Here is a 10,053-nt window from a genome sequence, read left to right on the forward strand (position 1 = left end):
GGCAGTACCAGGGCCAGAGTGTATACCAAAACCAAGATGCATGGTGTACACCACAAACGTGATTTGGTTGTTTACAGTGTATGAGGTAAATAAATATGTTTACAAAATAATTTATGAAAAAACAACAAACTATGGTGTGCCGGTCGCCTGAATACTTAAAGCTAACATTAAATACAATCAAACTGAAAGAAGCCCAGAATTATGGCATTAATGAAAATACACAGAAGTACCACACTCTTGCTGCAGGAATGTATGGAATTGCTAGATGAAACAAGCACTGGCAAAGTCAATAGGTCCAGCGTTAATGTGCCAATGCAAGCAAACAACATTTGTGAACGCTTCTTTTATCAACCATCACTACATTAAAGCCAAACCTATTTGCTTATTTTGTTTTAAGAAGCTGGACTGTGTGCCAATAAGCATCTGTGTGGGTGCAATGCGTAAACATCATTGTTTCCCCTCACACACGATTCCCGACTAAAACCTTTAAAAAACTCCAGCGGCAGTGAAAACCAGAAAAAAATAGGACTTTGTGTACAATAAATGTATGAGGTAAAGAATGTGTGATTAATTATTGTACTTTCAGGATGCAAAACAGTGCTTCATGCATTCCAATGTAAGCACTCCAATGAAGACAGAATGATACGCCACACAGCCAATAACATAAAGAGAATACTCTTTTGAAGAGAGACAAATGTCCACTCTATGTATATTAAATATAAATAGTACCAACAGGTAAAAGTACAGCTATGCTCTCAGGCCTCAGCTGAAAATAATAGGAGAAACTAAGAGTCAGTGCATAAGGGAAATTGAAGGAAGTTGTTAATGTTCAACATTTTGTTTTTCACCAATATATAACTCTTTGATATCAGAGCCATTGGAGGGCTTGCGAAAAGACAATGGAACACTTAAGGCTGAAGTGGACGAGATCTATGGGATATGACGTGCCCATATATTTTTTTTAAGTTGATAAAACATCTAGACTGCTTTTCAAAAACACAACCGTCCCTGAATGGTTAATGCCAACTTTGAGGTTCCGCCAACTGAAAGCAAATGAAAGGAGGGGGAGAAAAAGAAGTAAAGAAACAAGCCTTCTCACCATGGTGCCTGCTAGCTGAAAGAAATGTAAATGTGTGGGACTGGTTAATCACTGAATGGAAAAGCTGCGTGGGACCTAGTATAGACTTTAATTGCTGAAGTCCTTTGAAGCTTCATGATGACAAAGATTGGTGATATTTGAGAGGTAACATAAAGGGGTTAGCAGCCGAGTTCTGGAGTGCGTACTTTTATTGGACACCTCCCAATAAAAGTATGCCCTTGGTATAGACAGATTGTATATTATTAAGATATATCTCTTGAAAGCACTTGTTTTATATTAAACAGTAATTATGTTTGTACTTTTCAGCAGCCGAATAATGCGTGTAATAACATTTTAAAATAATGATTTACATATTCACAGAGCTTTCTACACAGGCTAGGACTTCAAAGCACTATAAATACTAGTCACTACTCCCCGATGCGCCAAAGGGATCAAGTTCTGAAAAGCTTTTCCTACAGACATCAGCATTCATCGAAATAACATGTTGAAATTTCATAGTGTAAAAGCATTTTCCACTGCCTAATTGACCTTGAATTTATTTTTCATTTAAGGTGCGTACGTTATATTATATGCAGTAACTGGAATATAACAGACAAAAAAAAGTTACAGAATATTTTATTCTTTTTAGCCATGTTGTTGATCTCATTCCCACACTCACTTAACCAGATCCAATGTAATTCAGGATCACGGTTTCCATACTTTTTTTATGCACTTCAACTTTTCAAGACAAGTGAAAAATAAATCTCTCTTAAAATCGACCAACCATTAAGCACTTCATTTAGAATGCCCTTTGAGCCGAATAGACCAACATTAAAGACACAAAAAAATTTCACAAAGCATAATGGAATAAGTGGGGATGATAAAAAGTCTGTGTATTGGCGGAAACTATAAATATCAATCTATGTAGATAAGAAATCAAATGTTTGGATGGGGAAGATATGGATTTCGAGTCCCAGTCCCTGTCATTGTCCCGCTGCCGGTCGCGCCACCGAGTAACCCAGTCCCCGTTATTGTCCCGCCCGTACTTCCAGAAAGCCCATCACCTGGGGCGGGTCAGGTGCCACCAGAATTAGCGGCACAGATAGCTGCAGTGCTTTTATGGTTGGGGATTGGGGGAATGTTACCTACGGCAGCTGACCCTGGTGCAGAGGCACAGAGAATGGTTGCACAAATCATGTTGGCTAGGGGCGAAAGCAGGACACCGGGCGCACTGATTTCTCCCCAAACAGGTCCAGCGAATGGTGGGGGCACAGTCAAGACCGTGGAACCAACGCAACCAGCCGAAAGTGGTAAGGAGGTTGCCCTACCGGTACTGGGCGAAGGCGCAATTCCCTCCAGGGGTGAGAGTTTGGCGCAGCATGTATCTCAAAGTGTGAAGGAATTGATTTGGGCAGATCAATATATTAATATTTTTTCATTGCTGATTGACAACAGGGAATGGGAATATGCTAAATCACAGAAAGAGATGATGTTGCCTAGTGAATGGTGATCTCAGTTATACAAATTTAGGGTGGAGGAGACACTAATCAATTGGATCAGGACTTTTTCTCTGTTTAGTGCAGTTACCGCCGAACGTTACCCCGGTATGCTTGCTGAGATGGCTTGCTATTAGAGCAGGATTACAATGTTTAATGAAAATCATGGGGGGGGGGACGCTTGGAAAGAGTATGACATAGCTTTCAGGAAAGCGAGGGAGTTTAACAGATCTTTAGCTTTTCAAATAAATTTTGCCTTGAGGGTCATACCTATGGCACGCCCATTTTCCCGCTCCATTGCGCAAGCCATGAAGGGCCTGCGGGACAAGCATCATCGCACACGACTGTCAGTCGAGGTTCGCCAGAACATGCGGATATGGATTGCATTCCTGGAGGATTTCAATGGCAGAGTACTTTGGGGTGCCCCCACACTGACCTCAGCAGAGCTGCCGGCGGTGTAGGGTTTGGCGCCATACTTGGCAATAAGTGGGTGGCCCAAAGATGGCCCAACTGGTGGGAAGAGAGCGGTTTGAAAGCAAACATTGGGTTCCTGGAACTGTTCCCAATCTGGGTTGCGTTAAAGGTATGGCCCGAGCAATTGGCTAATCGATCGGACATTTTCTGGTCAGATAACATGACCGTGGTGGAATGCATCAATCAGCAGGCAGCGCGGTGTAAGTTCATACTGCGCCTGATAAAGGAGATTGTGCTGAGTTGCATGAAATTGAATGTACATTTCAGGGCCAAACATGTTCCAGGGGTCTTGAATAACGCAGCTGACGCCCTTTCTCGCTTTAAGATGCAGGTATTCAGGGAACACCTACCGGCTGCAGAGGCCTCCCCAGCTCACTTCCCATCGACACTTTGGCAGACTGGTGCCCCCAACTACATGACCTTGTGTCAGCCACCCTAGCTCCCAGGACCAAGACAGCTTACGAAGGGGCGTTCAGGTCTTACTGTGAATTTCTGGGACATGATTGGGAGGACAGATGGGATCAGGAGGCTAGTTTTAATGGGTACATGGACACATTACACAAAGAAGGGCGCTCAGCGGCGACAGCCAGCAGACATAAGGCAGCAGTTTCCTTTTTCGCACAAGCAAGGGGAGCCGGGGATCCTACGGACAGCTTCATAAGACAAAAGGCTTTGAAGGGATGGCGGCGCTTACAGGCAAACACCGCCGATAGCAGAAGACCGATTGGTCTAGAACGGTTGGCAGCAGTATTCCTCGCCCTGCCCAAGACATGCCGTTCTTTAAGAAAGGTGATATTATTCCAGGATGCCTTCTCCTTGGCCTTTTACGGGGCAGTCCAGGTAGGCGAACTAGTTGCTAGCAACAAACTCGACACGATAGGAGGCCTTCAGCTGAGAGATACCAGTATACGGGGTGATACAATGCGGGTCACCATCCGGGAATCCAAGACTGATCAGGAGGCCAGGGGGGAGAGTTTAGTACTACATCGGGCACTAAATAACCCGTGCTGCCCGGTGTCACATATAGAAGCGTTAATCAAGCAACGAGCAGGTGAGGCGAGGGGAGCATTGCTAATGCATGCAGATGGTACCCCTCTGACTAGGTTTCAGTTCCAAAGAGTCTTAGCTATGTGTATTGCCAAGGCAGGTTTAAACCCCAGGGAGTTTGGGACACATTCTTTCCGGATAGGGGCAGCCACCGAGGCCACTGCGAGGGGTTTGAATGTCAATAGTGTGAAGAGGATTGGGAGATGGTCTTCCAATGCCTATAAACGTTATGTGCGGCTGCATATGTTGTAAGGGTCAGTCGACACCCCCTGACGCCTGCTTTGTTTATGTTTATCTTCTAGTTTCTCAGGCCTGTGACGCAAGGCGGAAACTTCTTCAAGGTCATCTAAGGCAACCATCAACATATCGGCAACAGCAGGAAGACAAAAGGAGGACACATATAGAATGGGTAGTCGGTCCTTCCTATGTGAAACGTGCTACACCGATTTTTCTTGCAGGAGAGGGTAGACGGAGGGCGGAGTGCGGGGGTCTAAATGTTTCCTTCCATGGCAGAGGGGGGCTCCGCCTCAATCAGCTTAGGTGCTACATGTCAGATTTACTCAGAAGACACACCTCACCGCCCTCAGTGGTCATCCTGCACCTGGGGGGGAATGATTTAGTCGACTTGGGCAGAAGGGTCCTATTGGAAGAAATCATCTCAGCAGCAGGTTGGCTGGCGAAACTGTTACCGGATTGCACTATAGTGTGGTCACAGTTGATACCGAGGCTTCAATGGAGGGGGGGTGAATCAGTCAGGGCGTTGAATCACTCGGTAAAGAGGGTCAACAATAAAATAGACAAGCTTTTTCGAACTCCTCACCTACAGAGTATACCTCATGGGTGCATTTGGAGGGGGGGGAACAGTTCTACTTGGGGGATGGGGTCCACTTGACAGAGTCAGGGAATGCCCTATTGATAGGGAACATACTGGCATGGGTAAAAGGTTTTGCTAGGAGGGTATGACCTTTCAGTGTAGGCAGTTGGAGGGGGCCAGATAGTCGGTCAACTATGCTGGCCTGTGGCGGTAAGGTCATAATCGGTGAGCAGCAATTTAAGGTCCTTAGGAGCGGTACCATTAACAAATGGGGCTGCCCAGGGAGCGGGGCCAATGGTCTCTCCTAGAACTTCAGGGGCAGGATATCCGCTTGCTTGGAAGGGTGCGGGGGAGGGAGTCACGCTTTCCTCGTCTGGTAGCCACCCCGCCCATACACTATGACGTCAGCAAATGGCGCGAGTGTAAGGGCCCTCCTTTTTGGTTAAATGGAGTTCACTGAGCGTACGAGGGCAACCAGGAGAGGGACGAACTCTCCCGGTAACCGGGCCCTTGTCGCACATGCGCACTCAGACGTGAGGGCGTAGCTGGGTAAAGGATCCGACACTGGTTAACGACCTTGCCGTAGGACCAGAAATTATTAGAATGCAAAATTGATATGTAGGATGTTAGATTCGGTTAGGAAACCCGCTGTATTAGACATTTGTTAAGGTTAGCCCATCATACCTGTCTAACTCGCTGTAAATCTAATGTCTGAATTTTGCATTTAATAATTATGTAAATAATGTTATTTTAATTTTGATTTGTTTCCATATTTTAATAAATACGGCCGGGGGTCGCGAGACCCCCTGCCTTCCAAAGAATTCTGTTGCTTGTCTGATAAGTGTTTACTATAGTTTGCATGATAAGGCGGGGGTGGCCGGCAGTCCCAGACCATGAGGAGAGGGGGGGGGGGGGCGCTCGGCCCCCACGCACACATGGCTGGGCCCGGCCCCACTTCACCGCCCTGATTGGTCCGTGGGTCCCGCCGTTGATACAGAAGCGGTTTTACTCTTCCGGGTCAAGGGGGAGGGAGCCGTAGCATAGGGGGGGGTTTAAGAGCCTGGGGTGCGCGGGAAGCGTCCTCTTTGTGCCCCGCGCTTCCCAGGCTCGCTCCTCGCCCCGCAGTGGGGCTTGTAATTTTCCCCACCCTCCATCCCTGTTAACAGAATTCAAATTGAGGACATTGGTAGGTATCCTCTGAAACGCTTTTCAACGCTGTAGGTATATAATGTGTTTTCTTCCTTAGGCCTTTTTTCCTGTTTACAGGCGATGTTAATTAATCTGCTTAATTGGTTGTGTTGTTACTGATGCATTAATCGTTTTCTTTAGGCCTTTTTTCCCTTTTTAAAATTGTCGTATTTATTATGTGGGTCAGACGGTAAGGTCATAATCGGTGAGCTGCAATTTAGGATCATTAGGGGGCGGCACCATTAGCGAATGGGGCTGCCCAGGGGGAGGGGCCAATGGTCTCTCCTAGAACTTCAGGGGCAGGATATCCGCTTGCTTGGAAGGGTGCGGGGGAGGGAGTCACGCTTTCCTCGGGCTGGTAGCCACCCCGCACATACACTATGACGTCAGCAAATGGCGTGAGTGTAAGGGCCCTACTTTTTGGTTAAATGGAGTTCACGGAGCATATGAGGGCAACCAGGAGAGGGACGAACTCTCCCGGTAACCGGGCCCTTGTCGCGCATGCGTACTCAGACGTGAGGGCGTAGCTGGGTAAAGGATCTGACACCAGTTAACGACCTTGCCGTAGGACCAGAAATTATTAGAATGCAAAATTGATATGTAGGATGTTAGATTCGGTTAGGAAACACGCTGCATTAGACATTTGTTAAGGTCAGCCCATCATACCTGTCTAACTCGCTGTAAATCTAATGTCTGAATTTTGCATTTAATAATTATGTAACTAATGTTATTTTAATTTTGATTTGTTTTCATATTTTAATAAATACGGGCGGGGGTCGCGAGACCCTCGCTGCCTACCAAAGAATTCTGTTGCTTGTCTTATAAGTGTTTACTATAGTTTGCATGATAAGGCGGGGGGTGGCCAGCAGTCCCAGACCATGTGCCCTTTGAGCCGAATAGACCGACATTAAAGACACAAAAACATTTCACAAAGCATAATGGAAAAAGTGGGGATGATTAAAAGTCTGTATTGGCGGCAACTATAAATATCAATCTAGGTAGATAAGAAATCAAATGTTTGGATGGGGAAGATATGGATTTCGAGTAATTTGGGGTTTATGAACGGGTCTTTCAAGGTGTAATACACACAGTTACATGTGGCCTTATTCTCTAAGGATTTCACCTCCAAGGTAAATGTGTTGTACTTGCTGCTCAGTAAGTGTGAATGGATTTTTTCCTCGTTTGTTTCCAACAGAATGAAATTCAGAAACACGGGTTAGCGCTCCGTATATGTATATTGAGGCATCTCCATACTGCGATGTATGGCATATATGCCAATAAACCCGAGCCAGGAGGGAGGTTCCTGTAAGCCAAAAATATCTTCTTTTAGTTGTCCTCCGTTTACAATTGCCTCCGCTTCAATATGTCGATTGGGAATATAAATATCCCAGATTATTTCTCAAAATCTCCTACTCTCCTGTTCTAAAATGTTGGTAGGTGTGTGGTGCTTCCAAATGCACGTGCAAGACTGGGAGGGAAATCGTCGAACGTATTATAAACAATAAATATATGTATATAGCAAATTGAGAATATTCAAACATCTACTTAGTCAGTGAACAATGTAGGGCTAACCTAAGAGAAACTGAACACTGAAAGGGTGGAAAGGAAGAGTAAATAAGGGCGGGAACCTTACAAACAATTCCCGATCGTTTACAATTATCCGGATTTTTCTTTTTTTAACAAAGCCAGTCAACAAAGTAAACAACAGCGCTAATATAAAACACCTGCAATGGTGCCGTAGCGCTGGGAGAGAAAATGGCAGTTCAGACTATGCGTTGAAAAAACGTAAACACAGAGAAGGCTACACGGAGAAAGCGCTTCGGAAAAACGCAGTTCTGAGATCTGCTGCTTTTGTCTGATCGTTTAGGGGAGGAGTAACTTTTCCGACGACAAGGGATACAAACATTCCAAGGGAAACCATGTAATACACAACAGCCGCCCCCACTACAGTCATATCTTGGTATAAAAAAAAACACCCAGTCTAAAATATAAATAGTTCCACACAATCTCGCATCACACTGTTCTACTGCATCGCTTCTCCCCTCCCGAAAGAGCTGAAACATATAAAGCTCCTAACGTTGTGTAAATATGCTGTAGGGAGACAACCCCACTCCTTTCAAGCTTTGCAAAAAAAGAGCCTTATCCACCACAGAAACCACCCGAAATTGAATAATTAAAAACACGCTTCCTGTCACAAGTGATGACTGTAGGAACACCTTTTCTATAGCTTCCAGGCTACATGGCATCTGGCACGGAGGGCATACAAAGCGACCAGATCTATGCAATATGTATGAAAGCAATGTAAGATGGAGGGAGCATCATCTCAGCAGGATCTGACAGGGTGCTGTGTCGAAGCAGCACAACACTCCCATGCACCAGCTTTAATGCACCACTTGAGGCACAGAAGCGCCAAGCACCCCGCCCCCTTCCATTAATAAAAAAACAGCAATAAACGCAGTCAAACCGTCCACAGCCCATACAATCGGTCTGAAATTCCCTCTCAGTGTCACACCCCCTTCCCTCGGCTGCCATCTCAGTACCTTGGCTGTGATCCAGAAACCTAGGTTTAGCGCCTCCAGTTTTCATGCACGATTTTGACAAAACTATTACTATTTCGCTACCCAATAATCACGTTTGAATTTTCATAACAACCTCCGCTTGTCTTTCTAGAGCAGCAGACACCAGTACAAAAAGGTATTTTTGATCTATTCACACTACAAACACGATAACAGTTTGCCAGGGCCTGGCGATGTTGAAAAGGCTGTATTGCTGGTTTCTGTTTATGGAAGGAGTGTGGCACCCACCGACTTGGCCCCAGGTGCTGCCAGGGGGCACTTGCCTGTAGAGGCAGACAATAAACGTAGAAACAGGTGGGAGTGGCAGCATACCACACCAAACCTCTGCTGCTACAGAACCCCAACCCAAATCACCAGCACTCAACAGTCCCTTTGCCAACCCCACAGCAGTTCACGCTACTCACCCTAAGCTTGGACTCTCTTTCTCTCTCTGTTGTGTACGACGTGAAGCTAGGTCTAGTCCAGCAGCGCGGGCGCCTCCTCCTACTCCAGCCAGGTCCACGCAGCTGGGCTCCAGGATTGACAGCTCCAGGCCTAGGGCGCAGACTGTTTCCACTCCGGTGTCAAGCAGCAGCGTTCCTGGGCGGAACCCTCACTGATGGAAGCAGTGCGCATGCGCACACGGGCTGCTCTGCTGCCACGTGACCCACCCTCCAAGTTAATTTCATTAAGCTCAAAACATACCCCTGGGGGACTGTGAGAAGCTGATTCTTTGTGAGGCGAAAAATCACGCCCAGGGGGTACCAGGAAAGGTAGACTGGCTACTATTCTTATTTGTATCATAGTGCCCTGACATTCTGTAAAGATACGCCCTTTTCCCTGGAGCCTTGAAGTTTGTACACATTTAGACCCGCCTAGTAGTAGACAAACGTTATTATGCAACTCATACTACGAAGCAAAAGGAATTGGAATGCTGACATGTTTCTAGAAACATTGGCAGAGCAAAAGGTCTGGCTTGCATTTTGAGTCATGCTTAAAAGTATTAGACAAGCATTGGAAAAGAAACGCGCGAGAACGAAATAAAACATGCACTTGGATGAGTGCTTAATCAAAAATAACTTGTTTCAAACAAGCACTGGCAAAGCCAACAATGTTCCTGACTGTATGTGGAAGCTTTCCCTAAATGTGCAGTTCTGCTAACAAATTCATACATGCCAACAGATCTATTTCTGATGAGAGTTATGTTGTATTTGGCCATTATGGCATTCTGACATTTGCTCCTGACTTGACAACATGCAATACATTTTCTCTACACCCAAAGGGTTTCCAATTATTCTTATTTTCCCTAAGGTTTCCACCAGACCAAGGCCACTTTTGCTGTCTCAGGCTACTGTTCTACCATTTACCAACTAAATTGCTTGACGAACTGTGAGAACTGAG

General features: G+C 45.8%; 1 protein-coding gene across 1 annotated transcript in view; it reads right to left on the reverse strand.

Annotated features, from left to right (window-relative positions):
* ANKRD12 (ankyrin repeat domain 12) overlaps positions 1-9,270 on the reverse strand; it is a 429,381-nt gene extending 420,111 nt beyond the window's left edge. Inside the window, exon 1 of the mRNA XM_086964948.1 lies at positions 9,078-9,270. The gene's annotated coding sequence lies outside the window, so the exon portion shown is untranslated. The remainder of the gene's footprint in view (positions 1-9,077) is intronic.
* Positions 9,271-10,053: the final 783 nt, after the last annotated feature.

This window comes from Lissotriton vulgaris, chromosome 4_1 (assembly GCF_964263255.1).
Source record: "Lissotriton vulgaris chromosome 4_1, aLisVul1.2, whole genome shotgun sequence".
Lineage (NCBI taxonomy): Eukaryota > Metazoa > Chordata > Amphibia > Caudata > Salamandridae > Lissotriton > Lissotriton vulgaris.